The following is a 17,173-nucleotide window of genomic DNA, read 5'->3' on the forward strand; positions in this document are numbered from 1 at the left end:
AAAAGATGTGATAAATCGGTTGCCATTTCTTATTGGATTGACATGGAAGTTCTAATGGTCCTGACAATTCTAGAATTGTGGATGCTACTAACAGTGTGGTCACTTTCCCTTTCTAAAGCCAGGGTCGGTTTATTTATTTTATTTTTACATTTGTTATCCGGGTTAGTCTGTCTGGGTTCTTAGAAGCTCTTTTTCAGCAGAGACCTCAAGGAGAAAAGCTACCAAAAAAAAGTTTAAGTAAACAAATAGTAAGAACAAAGATAAAAACAGATCACATTTTAAGTATACATACTTCTGAAGTAATTACATAACATGCAATAAAGGAATATATATAATGGATAGAAATACAATACAATACATATATGGAAATGTTCATGTAGTTTGGCAAGAAACTAAGCAGAAATATGGTTAGACTAAGGTCAATACATTGCTAAACTAAAGTACTAGGCATGAAGTAAGTAAATATACAGATAACGTTGTGTGAACTTTGGAAGTTAATAAATAAATTAAAGAGCAGTAATAAGGGATTATGGGAACTGAGTGTTACATGAGCTAAGTAGCATGGAATATGAAGGAAAAAAATGTGCAGGTAGTAGTAAGAGAGAGAGCTAGAAGAGAAATGGTTAAGTTAGGTAATCCCTGAATGTTTCTTGGATATTAGTTTAGAGCATGAACATATCCAATTTGACAGGAAAAAAGATTTAAGCTGTTTCTTGAGGGCATTTTTGTCTTTAAGTAGTCTAAGGGCTAAAGGGAGTGTGTTCCAGTTTTTTGCAACTGAGTGACAATAGAGTATTTTCCCAAAGATGTTGGTTGGCTTATGAACTTCAAGAAAGTATTGATTAGTACTTCTTAGTGGGCATTGAGGAGTATAAAGTGTCAGAGAATTTGCAAGGGATGGGCAGGATTTAGTATTGTTTAGTATATTGTGGGCTATAAGGAGTTGGGATTGAGACAGTAAGTTGGAAAATTCAGGCCAGTGTAAAGCCTTTAATGAGAGGCAGTGATGGGATTTGTAAGGTTGATTTGCAGCAAATCTGGCTACTTTGTTATATGTGGTTTCTAGTTTGGATATTAGGTTAGTCTGTAGATGGGTAAGAATAGGTAAAGCATAGAATAGGGATAGTAGAAGCAGGGTCGGTCAAGGGATGGCCTGGATGCACAGGGAAGAAAGTTTTTTTGTGACAGTAAAGCAGACCTAGTTTTTGGTGGTTTTTTTTTTTATTGAGCTATGAATGTGATGGTTGAATTTAAGTTCATCATCAATTATTGCTCCAAGGAGTATTGTTTGGGTGTCAACAGAAATTTTTGTTCCATTAAGGGATGTTACGGAAAAGTTCTGTTTTGCATGTTCCAGATTTTTAGGTAGGAAAAGTAGTAGCTTACTTTTGCTCACATTTAGCAGGAGTTGGTTGGATTGCAGCCAGTTTTCAACTGAGTGGAGTGAGTTTTGTGTAAGGGATTGAATGTTTACTATGTTGTCAGCAGAGTTGATGGTCGAGTCATCAGCATACTGAATAAGATTGGATTGGGGGCAGGATGAGAAAAGGTCATTGGTAAATACATTGAAGAGGAGAGGGCCCAATATTGATCCTTGTTGGACCCCTGTCCTGATTGCTAGAAAGGGTGAGTAGGAAGAGTTCCATCTAACAGCCTGGTGTCTATTAGTGAGATAATCACAGAACCAGGAGGTGGTGGAGTTTGAGAAGCCTAGGTTGGAGAGTTTATGGTGAAGTATGGTATGAGATACGGTGTTGAATACTTTCAACAGGTCCAGAAAGAGGGCTGATGCTATTTTGCTATTATCCCTGACTTGAGCAATGTTATTAGTAAACGATAAAAGAGCAGTAGCTGTGCTATGTGTGGGGTGGAAGCCATGTTGAGTTGGTGTGAATAGGTTTTCTTGTAGCAGATGATTAAGTACTTGCTTATGGATACACTTTTTCAGTATTTTGGAGAGAGGAGACAGTATGGCAATTGGTCTGAAATTGGTTGGCTCAGTGGAGTTTCCTCCTTTATGAAGGGGTACTACAAAAAAATTCTTCCAAATTTCAGGGACTTTGCCTTCTTTTATGGATCTATTAATCAGGATAGATATGGGGTAAGCTAGAGATGTAGCTGTATATTTAAGGAATAATGGAGGAAGGTTATCAGCTGAGGGTGAGCCAGGTTTTAGTTTAGTTAAGAGCAACTTGATATAAGAGGTGTGAACAGGTGATAGTGAGAATGAGAGTGAGGATGAGAGAGGTGAATCAGAGGTGAATGAAGATGTAGGTGGACTGAAAGAGGTGCGGGTGGAGAAGTTAGTTACAGTTAAGTTTTCAATGGTTTCAATTAGGAATTTATTAAGGAGGGTTGCTATTTCCAGAGGAGTCTTGTCAGAATAAGGTGTGGGTGGGGTAGGAGTAACAGGTGAGAGACGTTTATTAATAGAGTTCCAGAATTTTTAAGGATTACAGTTGGGATTGTAAAGTGAGGATTGGTAATAGGTCTTTTTATCAAGATTGATTTGTTTCTTTGCTTTGTTCTAAGTTCCCTGTAAGAGATAAGGTTGGAAGTGGTGTTATTGCCTTTCCAAGTTTTCCAAGATTTATCTCTGGTCGTTATGAGTGTATGGGTACTTTGTCATCTCCCCTCCCTGTGAAGTGTGCTCACTCTGTTTAAACATCTTGGGCTGCAGGTGTACCCACCCCCACCCTCCAAATTTGAAAAAGTACTATTGCTGAAGTGCAATTCCAGTGAAAATATTACAAAGGCTTTTCTGCAAGCATGACTATTCTTCAAATTAAACACAATCCGTTTAAATATCTTGGGCTGCAGGTGCACCCCCCACCCTCCAAACTTGAATAACTACTATTGCTGAAGTGCAATTCCAGTGAAAATATTACAAAGGCTTCTTTGCAAGCACGGCTTTTCTTCAAATTAAACACAATGTATGTCTTAACTTTCAACATAAAGACGTAATGTTAATGCCTTTATATACTGAGGTTTTTGGTTGTTCAAAGCATGCACACTTGCAGAGGCCTGTCTAGCTAGGTCAGTTTTTCTAACTTCAGTCCTGTAAGACCTCATTTCAGACTCTAGTTGATGACACACTGCTGGATTCTGTACCTCTCTCTGAGTAACAAGGCAATTTTTTAAATTTATTTCTATGGCTTTTCCATCCAACTGTGCCTTTTCCCCAGTTTCATCTGTGAACAGTCAATATTAGACTATTCTGTATGGCAATAGCTATCCACTTCCAAACTAAACTGTACTACCCCAGAATTAGTAACACCAGAAATAATTAACTTGTGCTAGTTTAGTTCCCCCCTTGAACTGTACTGTCATTTACTTAACTGCAGTTCATCTATTCTCTTGATACTCTCTCCATATCACTTGCCTACAGTTTGAGTCAATTGATTGTTTGTGTTTGTTTGAATTGCCCATCCTCCAGAATCTGGCTGAAAGACCTGTCAATCACTCCCACAGGACTCCCCCTGCAATTAGTCCCTACCCTCCACCCCCACTAGGAATGCATAGGACAGAAGTTATATAAGGGCCTGTATTCCCTGTTACCTGATTGTTTTCCAGCCCACATCCCCTCATAAGCGTAGCTAACAGGGCTCTTCCCACTTCACTCCCCACCCTGCCTCCAACTCCCACCCACCCCTGGTGGTCCTACCTTTATTAGAACAACCCCCTCCCATCATTTTTACAACCAAGCACAACACTATTCCCTACTCTAACTACACCATCTTCACACTACTACCCCATGCTCTTCTGCTAACATGAATAAGCATACCATACTTATACTCTTTGCATACCCTCTCCTTGCATATCTTACATCTTACCAAAACTCCATTATACCCCCAATCAACCACTTCCACTGTACAACTATTCACACCATCACTCATGACTCACCCTCACTCTGCTCCTCTCCCACCAACTCAATAACCATCCCTATGCATCCCCCAACATTCTTTCAACTAAAATACTCAAACTAAATGCATCCCTACAAGGTAACAAAATAACCCTCCCACCACATCTATTGCCGACTGCACCCAATCATAAAGTTTCCCTAAAATGCAAACTCTTTCACAAACTGGTAAACTAATAACCTCATGCATATCAAAACTAGCCCTCAGGGGAGACATCGACCCCAACCCTGGCCCCTCCATCTCCAACCCCACTTCCAATAATCAGACTAACAACCGCAACATCTCCCAAATCCCAGCCAGTAGAAAACTAAATGACCTCCTTCTGCTAAACCTAAATATCAGAAGTATAACCAACAAAGTCCACAAACTCCATGCCACCATAGACTTGTACTCCCTGGATATAATCATCCTGACAGAAACCTGGCTAAAACCTCAAATTACCAGTGAGAAAATCCTCCCTAATGGTTACAACATACTAAAACTAGACCGACTAAACAAGAAAAGAGGTGGTATAGCTATAATATTTAAACAGCATCTAAACATCCAGATTCTAAACTCATCAGCTCCCCAAATTGCCAATGAAAAAATAATATATACCAACCTGAAAATAAACTAAAATAGAACCATCAGCATAATAGGATGCTACTTTCCACCTGGCCAAAATATCCCTCCACTAGAAAACCTCCTCAGCTGGACTACCCACCATCTCCCCCAACAGACCATAATTTTAGGTGACTTCAATATTGATTGTCAATCCTGTTTCGACAACCATCCAACCTATCATCTAAACCTTCATGGCTTCACCCAATTAGTCCAGTCACCAACCAGAATAAATAAAAACTCCAACAAGCACACTACCCTGGATTGGATACTTGTCAGCAAGATTCCCCAGTTCTATATAGCAGGCTGCCCATCAGATAGCCTCAGTGATCATTCCCCAACATTCCTACTCAAAAAAACCTATACCAAGTTAAACCGGTCATCTACCGTCAAATACGTAAAAAACTGTACTTTAACCCAATTGCATTCATCTCATCTGTCAAAGAATGTAACTGGCACCCTCTAAATTACCTCAGCCTAGATGATGCAGTCTAATTTTTCAATACTACCTTCTTAAGCATCCTAAATAACCACAACCCATAAGACTTACCAGAACCAAAGCCTGACCCTCCCCATGGCTACAGAAAACCACCAGGTCAGAAATTATTGCATAAAACAGTCCCAACAGCAACCAGGTACCTCAAAAGAAAACAAAAAACATCAGTTCAGCTGCAGAAATAAAATAGAGGTAAGGCTCCAGGTCTCTTCAAGCAATTTTATTATCAGGTTACATAACCTGATAATAAAATTGCTTGAAGAGACCTGTAGCCTTACCTCTATTTTATGTCTGCAGCTGAACTAGGTTAGAAATGGAAAACAGAGATAAAGCCTGGGAACACTGGCACAAAACTAAAACCCCCTCAGCTAGACAGAAGTTCTTAGAACTATGCAATAGAGTCAAAAAGGAAATAAAGCAGGACAACATCCAATACTACCAGTCTACCCTCAACTCCTCCCAACACAATCCCAAACAATTCTGGACCTCCATAAACTCCATCCTCCACCCAGGTAAAATCAATACTCCTCTGCCTAACATTCCTCACTCCTCAGAAAATATTGCTACCGCATTCAACACACACCACACAAACCATACTATCACTAGCTAGACAACACAACCCCACTGCCCTACACCCCACAACTTCACCCAGTAATCTCCCCACACTCTTCTCATTTTCTCCCATTCCTACCTCCAACATAAGAAAACTCTTATCTAAACTTAAACCCACAAAATTAGCAGTAGACAACCTCCCAAGAGAATCCCTACAAATTGCATCTGACGCCCTAGCCTACCCAGTATCAATCTTGATTAACTGATCTCTGTCAGAATGCTATGTCCCTACACTATGGAAAATATCACACATAATTTCCCTTCATAAAGGCAGCCCCTCCACAGAACTAACCAACTACTGCCCCATAGTGATTCTATCTCCACTCTCCAAAATACTAGAGAGATGCATTCACTCTCAAATCTCAGATTACCTCCTTAATAACAACCTATTTTTAATACTCAACATGGTTTCTGACCAAACCTAACTCTCTTTTACTAACACTATCCTTCACCATAAAAACAATGGCCATCTCTCCTCTGCTACTTTCCTAGACCTATCTAAAGCATTTGACATGATCCCACACAAACAACTATTTTCTGTACTCAATAACCTATCCTTCTCTCAATAAGTCACCAACTGGTTTCAGAGTTACCTATCTGACGGCCAGCAATCCATTGTATGGCAAAATGACATATCTCCCCAACTACCTGTCTCTATTGGTGCCCCCCAAGGATCCATCCTTGGACCCCCTACTCTTTTCTTTTTTCACCAATAATCTAGCCTCTGCCACTAGAATGGCATACTCATACAATATGCAGATGACTCAACCATCATCTGCTCAGCCCAGTTCCTACCCAAAGTGCAAAAGGTCACACAGGATGCCTTTTCCTCTGTTGACACTTGTCTATCCGATGTCCAGTTAATACTTAATCCAAACAAAACTAAACTCCTCATCTTCAAACCCACCAAACATAATCAAAACATCTCTCACTTTAACATCACAGCAAAAGACAACACCACTATCCACCCAACAGATCACACCAAATTCCCAGGAGTTGAAATCGACAACAATCTCAAATTTGACACTCACATATCCATGAGCATAAAAAAGTCCACAAAAAACTAGGAGCCTTATACAGAAATAAGCAACTCCTCACCAAAGCAGCTAGGATTTCAGTTGCAAATTGGCACCTTATCTCCACCCTACTTTATGACTCTCCATTAGATACCAGCCTAAGGCAATGCAATCTAAATAAACTCAAGACCTGCTTCAACAAAATCACCAAATCTGCCACCGGGGCATCCTATCACAGTCACCACTGTCTCTCACTTGCTGAACTAGGCTGGCCAGAACTCCCTTACCTCCTTCAATGGTATCAAGTTGCACTCACCCACAAACTACTAAACCATCCTCTAAAGGTCCCATCCCTCCAGTATGTACTTCAACCTTATCTCACCACCAGACCACTACGATCCAGCAACAAAAATCAATTACAGGTTACTAGAGCCAATAACACTGCTGGAGAAGCACTATTCTCCAGTGTTATAGCCAAATTATGGAACACCCCCCCACACACACAAACACACACAATAACCTCTGTACTTTCATGCACCCACTTCAAAGCTTTACTTAAAGTGCACCTAGAAACATGCTGGCTATGCTCTTGTAACTCTCCCCTCTAACTTCTCCCACTCCATCTACCCTTTACCTCTCTTCCACCCCACAAACTACCTTTGATTACAGCAAGCTCTGATACTTCCATGCCTATCTACTTATTATACGACAGTAACTTCTTATTGCAACAATTGTTAATATCTGCTATGACTTTGTGGATAGAACAGATGCTAGTTATCTACTGAATGTACTATGTTCTTCATTTGTAACTATGTTTGTAATTTTTTAATTGCTAGGATTCTTCATCTATAACTATGTCTGTAATATTTTAATTTGTGGAGCTTTTCCCCCTTGGCCTCCGCTGAAAATGGACCTGCATCCAGTCAGACATTCCTGGTCAATAAATGTAAATAAATAAATGGTTAGCCGTGGGGCATATCTGAATTTGATGCAAGTTTTCCTAGTGGGGACAAGGGAGTTGAGGATGGACAGAAAGGTGTTGTTGAAGTGTAGGACTGCTTCATCGAGAGCAAGATTAGAGAGAAAGGAACAGTTTATAGTGGAGAGGAGGTGATTTAATGAGTCAGGATAATAGCTTGATAGATCATGGGTCACCTTCTATTGTGCTTTATGCAGGTATTCAGAGTTTTTGTGAACTAGTAAAGGTAGGTAGTCACCTAATGTGTCTGGTAGAGTGGTTGGATTATGGTAATGTTGGGGGTGAGTCAATAAGTGAACCAGTAGTGGAAAATTTATGAAGGTGGGTAGGGAAAGAGATGAGCTGTGTGAATCCATACAGGTTGAGAGAGGTAGAAGGTGATTATTGATCTGCAGCCAGTCAATATTGACATCTCCTAGTATGATGGTTTCATAAGAGATAGTTTTAGATATCCAGGATAGAAAGTGTTCTAAAATGGGGACATTATTTCCAGGAGGGATATAAATTGATGCAATGGCAAGTTTTTGATGGTGGCTAAGATTAAAGTCCACTAAAATTATCTCAGCTGGGTGAAAGTCAGATATGGGAAAAGAAATAGGGGAGACAGGCAGTTAGAATACATGATTGTGACTCCCCCTCCACTTTTTGAAACTCTGTCATGCCTGAGGATATTGTAGCTAGGGGGAAGAATTTCAGAATTAGAAATACTTGGTTTTAACTGTGTTACACACAAGTCAAGTATGTTTGAGTTATTTTGAGTGATCCAAGCATGAAGTGTGTTGTTTTTTTTTAATTATACTTTAAATATTTATAGATGAGAGGGTGAGTCTTTTTTGTGAAATAGTATTAGTAATGGATGATGGAGAGGTGGAAGGGAGTACAGAGGTGGTAGTGGTGTTGAAAGTATTTTGAGGAGAATTGTTAGGACCTGGGTTAGGGTGGACATTTACTGATAGTAACAGATTGGATAATATGATTATAAAAGAGATTGGGTGCATGTGTGGATATTTGTTTTTGTGGTCAACATGCTGTTTAGGTGTAAGGAAGTATTTGAATCTATGTTTGGCAATAATGGCAAAGTTAGATAGGGAGGGCAAATGTGAGAAAAGGTAGATGTGCTGTGGTTTGGAGATAAAGTGAGTGTGGGTGATTTTGTGTGTATAGCAGTAGTCTTTGATAGCATGTGAAAGCTGAGAGAAAGACTAATGTAGCTGAAAGGAGAAGAAGAAATAGTATATCAAGAATAGTAGACATATTAGCAATTAGAGTAGCGTGAGATAGATGAGATTGTTAGTTCAGAGGGTGATGAAATACTATAGGAATGGTGCAAGAGTGTAAGTACTAAGGGGGTGGGGATTTAAAGAGCTGTAGGTGTGTTGTGTTGTATGATTGGCTAGTGAAGTGGGTGGAGGAGGTGCGGCTAACTATAAAGGATATTGAGTCAGGGGTGGCTGTGAATGGGGGCAGGGTAGGGGAGTGAAGTGAGTCTGAGCGATAACAAGAGTGAACAGAGTGGGCCTCACAAAACCAGATGGAACTAGCCCAGGAAAATCAATCAGCCAGGTTACTTCAGGTATGGTAGTTTGCAGCACTTTTACTCTTTGCAAATAACTTCTGTGTCTCTGGGTTTGGTTGTTATTAGCAAATATGTAGGATTTGTTCCAATTGGTTTCCCCACTCAAATAAACTTTTTAAGTTGCTTCCAATAAGGAGTAACAGTCACAACCTGTGTGTTTGATTTATTTTAAAAATGCTCAGTGAGACTTAAATGCAGCTGGTAATTGATTTAGAAGTAATGCTGCCACCTAGTGGTATGGCTTGGAACAAAGTCTACACTGTGGGGGCGGGTCAAGCCAGTTGTCCCTGCCAGTGTGCACTACCTTTACAGCAGATTAAAAGCTTAAGGATATATCCACATTAGCTATGTGGAGTGTTTGTTGACTATAATAGTAAAAATAATTGTTTTTTTCTGATGGTGCGTACATTTACTTTTGAAACATTTATTCTCAAATATTTAGGTTGATGCTTGCCTAAAATAACTTCAGGTTGAAATTGAGGAGACTTTCTGTGGGTGAAGCTAACTGTGGAACCTGGTGTGCACACTTAGCTGGGGATTGTTGGTTGCCTGCTGGGAGGATGGGATTTTAAATATGGTGCCTTGTAGCTAGCCCAGGAAAATCAATCAGCCAGGTTACTTCAGGTATGGCAGTTTGCAGCACTTTTACTCTTTGCAAATAATTTCTATGTCCCTGGGTTTGGTTGTTATTATCAAATGTGTAGGTTTCCCCACTCAAATAAACTTTTTGTCCACATGTTACTTTTATGTACAACACAAAGAGCAAGTGAAAACCAAACATGGGTTTTGTACCTCTTATGGTCAAAAGTGGTAGGAAATTATTTTATCTGCTGCAGCTGATTGCAAAACATATCTCTCTAGGTCTAAAGATATCCATTCCCCCTCATTATTACCTATAGGTCAGGCATGGGCGCCCACATAATTTTTTTGTAGGGGGGGTGCAAACCCAGAAGCCAGAGCTCCAAGGTGTATCTGTTTACATGTTGATAACCAAGAACTCTTGCTGTAATTCACACTATAGTACAGAAACTGGCATCTCTGTGGATTTATATTGTTATGAAATAAGACCATAACAAAACTGAAATATTGAACTCGTTCATGTTAAAATTTAAAGTTTCTGGGTAATTGTAATTTTTAAAAACAAAAACTGAACGTACTAAAATTGTTGTAAGATTAGGCCGATGACTTCAAGTGTGAAGTTGACTTAATATTTTCACTTATTCATTTATTTTTCTTGATACCCCTTAATCCAGTCTATGGTATGGAAAAGCCGGAATCCATCCTAGCATTCACATGCATTTTATGGTAAACATGAACCAACAAACATAAAACAGACAACCAGTGGAGAAGCCGCCGATCCATCGCAGAACACCCCCTCCCCAACTGCACCTTATTATGAACAACATTCATCATTCAGTCTTAAAAGCATAGCTCTCAAGACAATCAGGGACAAATCTCAAAAGAACCACTGAAACATTCAAAAATAACCAGAGTGGAACACTTTTTAATATTAGTTCTATTATCTTAAACTACTGACAGATTAAAAGAGTGGGAATTAATATATATTTTCTGAAGTAAAATAAGTCTATAATTCTAATTATTGTCATTATTTATCAAGTGTAATTCACCACCTTTTCTTCAAATGTCACCAGTTTTAACAGAGCTAAAATCTGAGTCAAAATCAGGGACAGTTTGTAGGTATATTAGAAAGTGTTCCATCTTGCAATCTTGCAGGGGGAAGATTGAAAGCAACACAGGGGTAAATTTGTGACATTGCCAATTCAACTTCAGCACATCTCGGGAACAAAACATAAATGTGTTGAGAACTGCAATAAAGAAGGTATGCAGATTCCACAAAAGGTGGATTGAAGCTGGAAACTAATAGTTAAAATAAGTAGAATGAAGCAACCACGGGAAAAAATATTTGCTGGAAAATAATAATTTAATGCCATATGCAAAGGTAAAATACGTTACTAACCCAAACTGGAACTGACATAACTGTAGGCAGAGCTGGATCAAGGTGAAATGGGACCCTAGGAAGAATAATAGAGCTGGGTCCCCCCACAGTAGTCCCTCCTGTGGCAACTCTCTACCCCCCCAACAGCAGCCCCTCTCTAACCATTCCAGTGTTCCATTACTTGGCTATTTTTCCCATTTAACATAAACATTGTTCAAACCTGTTAGTGTGCATACTGCTTTCTTATTTACTTCTACAATGATTACAGATATTGAAATAATATAGCACAAACACTGATAGCCGTTTCCTAAACAAACAATACAGTCTCACAATGAAAACAGACTTAGCATGATCAGTGAACTTCTCTGCCCTTGAAACTCACATTAATTGAAATGGCATTACAACTTAGATTCAAAGAACATGCCTCTGGCCAGTGGTGGATTAAGTTTGTCTTTTTCCTGCCCTTGCACGCATTTTTAGGGCCATGCATACATCTATATATTTTTTGATTTACCTTCCTGATTGCATTAAATTATATTCCTTGAATAATACAGCACCATTTGTTACAATGTGTTTTCAATTTGTAGTTTTGAACATTCAGTTCAAGTAAGCAATGAAACAAAATGTGTGAACCGATAATGACAAAACTACCCATTTTAAAAAAATTCAACCAGAAGTGGCTACTCAGACATCTATCATTATAATCCACCAATATCAGTCAGTAAGCATTTCTGAAGAAGCAAAAGTCATCTAAATAATTCCACATTAAAGAGAACTTCAACTAATGAAGAGACTGCTACTGGCAAACAACTTTTTTTCAGTGTTTCATCTACAAATTCATTGCCTGCTGCCCTTGAAGAATGAAATTGCCAATGTTACATTAAAAAAAATGTTAAGCTGGTAATATTGTAGTCAGGAATGACTGACAAACTGACAAGATCATAATTAATAGGCATCTCATACAAAAGAGGGCACACTCAGGAATGCAGAATCCCTATCTCCTCTTAAAATGCACAAAATAGTCAGCAATTGAAAGGGTACTGTCAAAGTCAAAGTCAAACTGGACTTTATTGTCATTCAGACCGCACAACAGTATAACTGAATGAAATTGAGTTACTTTGAACTCAATGTGAATACGACATATACTGATATTAATGCATCAATGACATATATAAAGTAAAGCTAATCCAACAATAACATCAGTAAAACATTTATGCAGTGCAGTAACATGTACAATGACATGCACAAAGACTATTCCACTTACATGCCTTCATCAGTACCCAAAATATTGCACAGATAATATATTGCACAGATCAGAATCAGACAGATTTCAAATTGTATGGAATGCGAACTTGGCATGTTGCACAGAATGTTAACTTGGCATTGTTAATATTGCACATAAGGTATAAGGGATCTACATTAAATTGATAAAACGGCATTACAGCAAAGGTCATTTCACCAACACATATAGCCCAAAGTCTGAAAATAGCGAAGGCTCAGGCCTAAAAAATTGCTTGGCCTGAGCTGTAGAAATGCCCTTTACCCCAATGTAGTGTGATCTTAGAGTTGGTATATTTAGTTAGGGGAGGTTGGGGGGGCACAAACCCTACATTGGAGGTGTGGAGTGGTGGAGCCCCCCACTTAGTTATGTTTTAAATGTGTGTGTGTGTGCATGTGTGTGTGTGTGTGTGTGTGTGTGTGTGTGTGTGTGTGTGTGTGTGTGTGTGTGTGTGTGTGTGTGTGTGTGCGCGCATTCACGGTTTAGTGAGTTTGGTCTTTATGTGTTGCCGAAGAGACATTTGATGTAATGCCTCTTTGTGGTTTTAATGTAGACCCGGTATAAGATTGTACTTTCATAGAGTTATTGCATATGTCTGTGAATTACTTTAGAGTTGTAACTCCACACCTCCATAACTAACATGGTGTATGTTATTACTGGAGTTCAGAAGTCTGATGGCTTGTGGAAAAAAGTGTTCTACTAAATCCAGTGGTTTTGCAATGTAAGCTATGGTATCTCCTGCCAGAAGACAAACACAAGAACAGACCATGGGCAGGGTGAGTGCAGTCTTTGACTTTCATGGCTATGCTGAGGCACCGAGCAGAGAGCAAGTCCTGGATAGATGGGAGCATGCACCTGATAATTCTTTGAACACCCTATGGAGAGATTTGTGATCTAAAACCATGTAGTTTCCATACTACACCAATAGATTACTAGTCAGGATGCTTTTGATTGTGCCCCTGTAGAAGGGTGTGAAAACTGAAGGTGGTAGTTTTGCTCTCCTCAACCTTCTTAGAAAGTGTAGATGCTGTTGCACCTTCTTGACAATGGGATTAGTGTTCATTGACCAAGACAAGTCTTGAGTGATCTGCAAACCCAGGAACTTGGTGCGCTTTACTCTTTCCACTGTTTCTCCTTTGATTGTGAGTGGAGAATGAGCATTGCCTCTCATCCTGAAGTCTACTATTACCTGCTTTGTTTTATTCACTTTGAGAGACAGGTTGTTGTTGTCACACCAGACAATCAGTTGGTTCACCTCCTCTCTGTAGGCTTTTTCATCACTTTTGCTGATGAGACCCACCCACTGTACTATCATCTTCAAACTTAATAATGTGGTTTTGTGTACTGACATTCTAGCACTCTATCTGCACGGTGTGGGAGTAGAATTCACAGCCTTCTGCACCAAAGGCAATTATGCTACTAACACTGCTTTCACATTATGCAGTGCAAACAGTGACTACCATTTGCTAAACAAAACAGCTAGTTGCACATCAAAAACAGACTTAGCATGAGCAACAGTAAAATTCTCTTTCCTTGAAACTCACAATTCCATGAAAATGCACTGAAACTCATAATCCCTTGAAAATGCACTGAAACTCAAAATTCCCTAAAATGCATTGAAAGTCAAACTCAATTCTGTCAGCGGTCTGGTAGTTGGTACAGAGGACTCAGGTTATTGTCTCCACTAAAGCTCACAATTCCTTCAATAGTCTGATAGAGTAGAGGATTTGGGGTTCTTGTCTCTGTTGAAGCTCATAATTCCTTCTGCTGTCTGGTAGTTGGTGTAAAGGATTTAGGCTCTTGTCTCCTGTAACCAAGCTAGGGAATTACATACCATACCTCCATACATCTCAATCTCTTAGCATAAGAAATCTGAGCAAAGCCTAAAGTAACAAGGGGACAAAGGCCTAAAAAATAGGGACAGATTTTAAATATTGCTCTTACAGATTTAGATAGGTGCTAGAATAACAGGATTTGTGTTAGTATGCATTTTCTGAAGGATATGTAGTATGAAAATCATATATATGTCATTATTTAGTGACATCAGTCCTCTGTGAATTGCTAGAAAACCACACATTTATGAGGAATCTCCAAAAATATGAAGAACAAATATGGACAGCTGAGCAGTATTCTTACCTCTGACACTCTTATTACAAGAAATTGGACAAATCCTGAAATAATAGGGAAATAATGTCCCAAAACATGTATAGATTTTAAGTATTGCTCTTTTTTAACTTAATTGCTAGAATAATGGTATTTGTAGTATGCATTTGCTGAAAGATATGAAGTCAGACTCATACATATGTCATTATTTAGTGACTTCAATCCTCTGTGAATTGCCAGAAAACCACAAATATTATGATAAACAGACCAAATCTATGAGGATAAATCTGGACAGCTGAGAGGTATTTTAAAAAACATACATATCCACACCTGCCTTCTCTCACACAGCACAGCAACACACTCACTCACACACACACACACACACACACACACACACACACACACACACACACACGCACACACGCACACACACACACACACACACACACACACACAGACACACATGCTGTTTTGCATACAAACAGACTGACTAGTTTAAATTACATACATACACACACACACACAGACACACACACACACACACACACACACACACGCACACACACAAACACTTACCTTACCTTCTGTCTTACTGGAAAGGCTATTTTAAATTCCGCAAACAAATGTGGAATGACTTTATATCCATGGTAGCGTGTATGCGATTCATGCATGGTCCTCAAAGGTGAAGATACCACCCCATGTGGTGTTAAGAAGCTTTTTCTTTGTTTTTCCTTTTTTGAAATTAATTAATTAGTATTTAAGCCTTCTGGCCAGAGTGGATCCCTCCTCAGCCATGGGGCCATAGGTGGCTTCCGTTGTCACCTTGTACTGGATTTGGCTCCTACTTTGGGAGTGGTGTTGCTTGACTAGATTCAGGTACTCAAGCATGTATTAATTATTGTGATGGCAATTAATTATTGTGATGACATAATTAATTATGTTATTCTGAATTTTTTGATTGACTGTTCTATCTGTAAATTACTGTTTCTGGAGATTTTTTCCCAGGGCCTCTGCTGAAAATGGGACCCTGATCCAGTCAGACTTTCCTGGTCACCAAATGTCAATAAATAAACAATGGCATTACGTTGCAAAAAATGTCTTTCATTCAAAGTCCGGGGGGGATGTAAGTACATTCTTTTGCACTTGCTTGCAGGTGCCCATGTGATCAGGCCCATCTTAGAAAACAATGCTGCTTTTTGGATATATGTCATTAGATATATGACAGTGGGAGATACAACAGAGCTTCCTAACAAAAAAAGAGGTCTGACCTAAAAGACTTTGGCCTACAAGAGATATTGTCCCTTTACTCGTGTTATAGATTCCTTAATGGGGTGACTTCTGCTTTGCCTTTCAGATTAGTAAGGATTTGGCAGTCCAAAACCACCCTATATCTCTTCAAATCAGACAGTCTAATGAGCAACTAGGATCAGAGATCTGAACCTGCATCATCAAAGAAACAAATTATGGCAGATAGACAGATTCATCACACAATGACTACCCTATCTGTAGAACAAACTTCAACTCTAGATCTAGCAATGTGATGCACTATCCTCCTTTATGAAGGAATTATACAATGGGATAGGTACACCCAAATTCACCCCCTGGCATGACTGGCTTTTCACTCTTTGAAAAAGTGAGGTAAGGTCTAAGAGTGGATACTGGCAAGGTGTAAATGGCCACATGGTCCAATTATCTAGTATGTCCTGTGTTTTAATGAAGGAACAAGCATCAGCCTCATATGGCTGTGAAGGAGATAAACTGAATTTTGTAGTATAATCTACAAAGCGGTCAGGAAACAAATAATTATCCCACCCTAGTTGTATTTTTTGTTTTCTTTTATTGTCAGTGAGGGCAAAGAGTTTTTTATTTGCAGTGGCCTTGATATAATCTTGTTGAAAAACATCATATGTAAAAGTCTTGGCTTCTTTCACATCTAAAATCCAGAATCTGCCATAAAAGTTTTAAGACTTATTAAAACTTCAGTCTGTGTTCCTGAATGCCAAGGAACATTTTGTCAGCCAGCTATTTTCAATTTTTGTCTACCTATGAGTGTAGTTCTAATTAGTTTTTCCATGAGTGACAGCACCCTGGAGTTGGTTTGCGCAAATAGTTTTAGTAGTTTTCTTATTTCTGGTGAAATGTGCTACAAATCTTCATCTGCAGCTGGTGTTACTTACTTGTTATACAACCAGTGAATTGTTTCTGATTCAATGTCCAAAACTGTTATCCATCAGTGAAGTGCAGTGCTCTATGCTGTTCCTAAGAAATAATGCTGAAACTGTTTTGTTAGGAATTGCAGACAGCTAGAAACCATCATATGCTCTTAGAAAGTATAAAGCCTGACATTATGCAAAAATATTTGTCCAACTATTTAAGTATGGGTGCTACTGTATCAATTCCTAAGCATTTCTGGTGGACATTTTAGATCATACAAATTATTTAGAAAGATCGATTTTGGCTGAGGAACATGCCAAATGATGAATAGAATTTAGAAGTCTATGGCCTTGGTATATATTGTTTCAGATGTTTCAGCAAACTGTTGAGTTAGTTTCAGCTTCTCAGCAGGGAACATGGGAGATTTCATTAATGTTGTGATTGATTTAGGTTAGACAGATCCTCCCTCAATTCTGAAAGA

The sequence above is a fragment of the Protopterus annectens genome, chromosome 8.part1, assembly GCF_019279795.1.
Source record: "Protopterus annectens isolate FY-2018-M chromosome 8.part1, PAN1.0, whole genome shotgun sequence".
Classification (NCBI taxonomy): Eukaryota; Metazoa; Chordata; order Ceratodontiformes; family Protopteridae; genus Protopterus; species Protopterus annectens.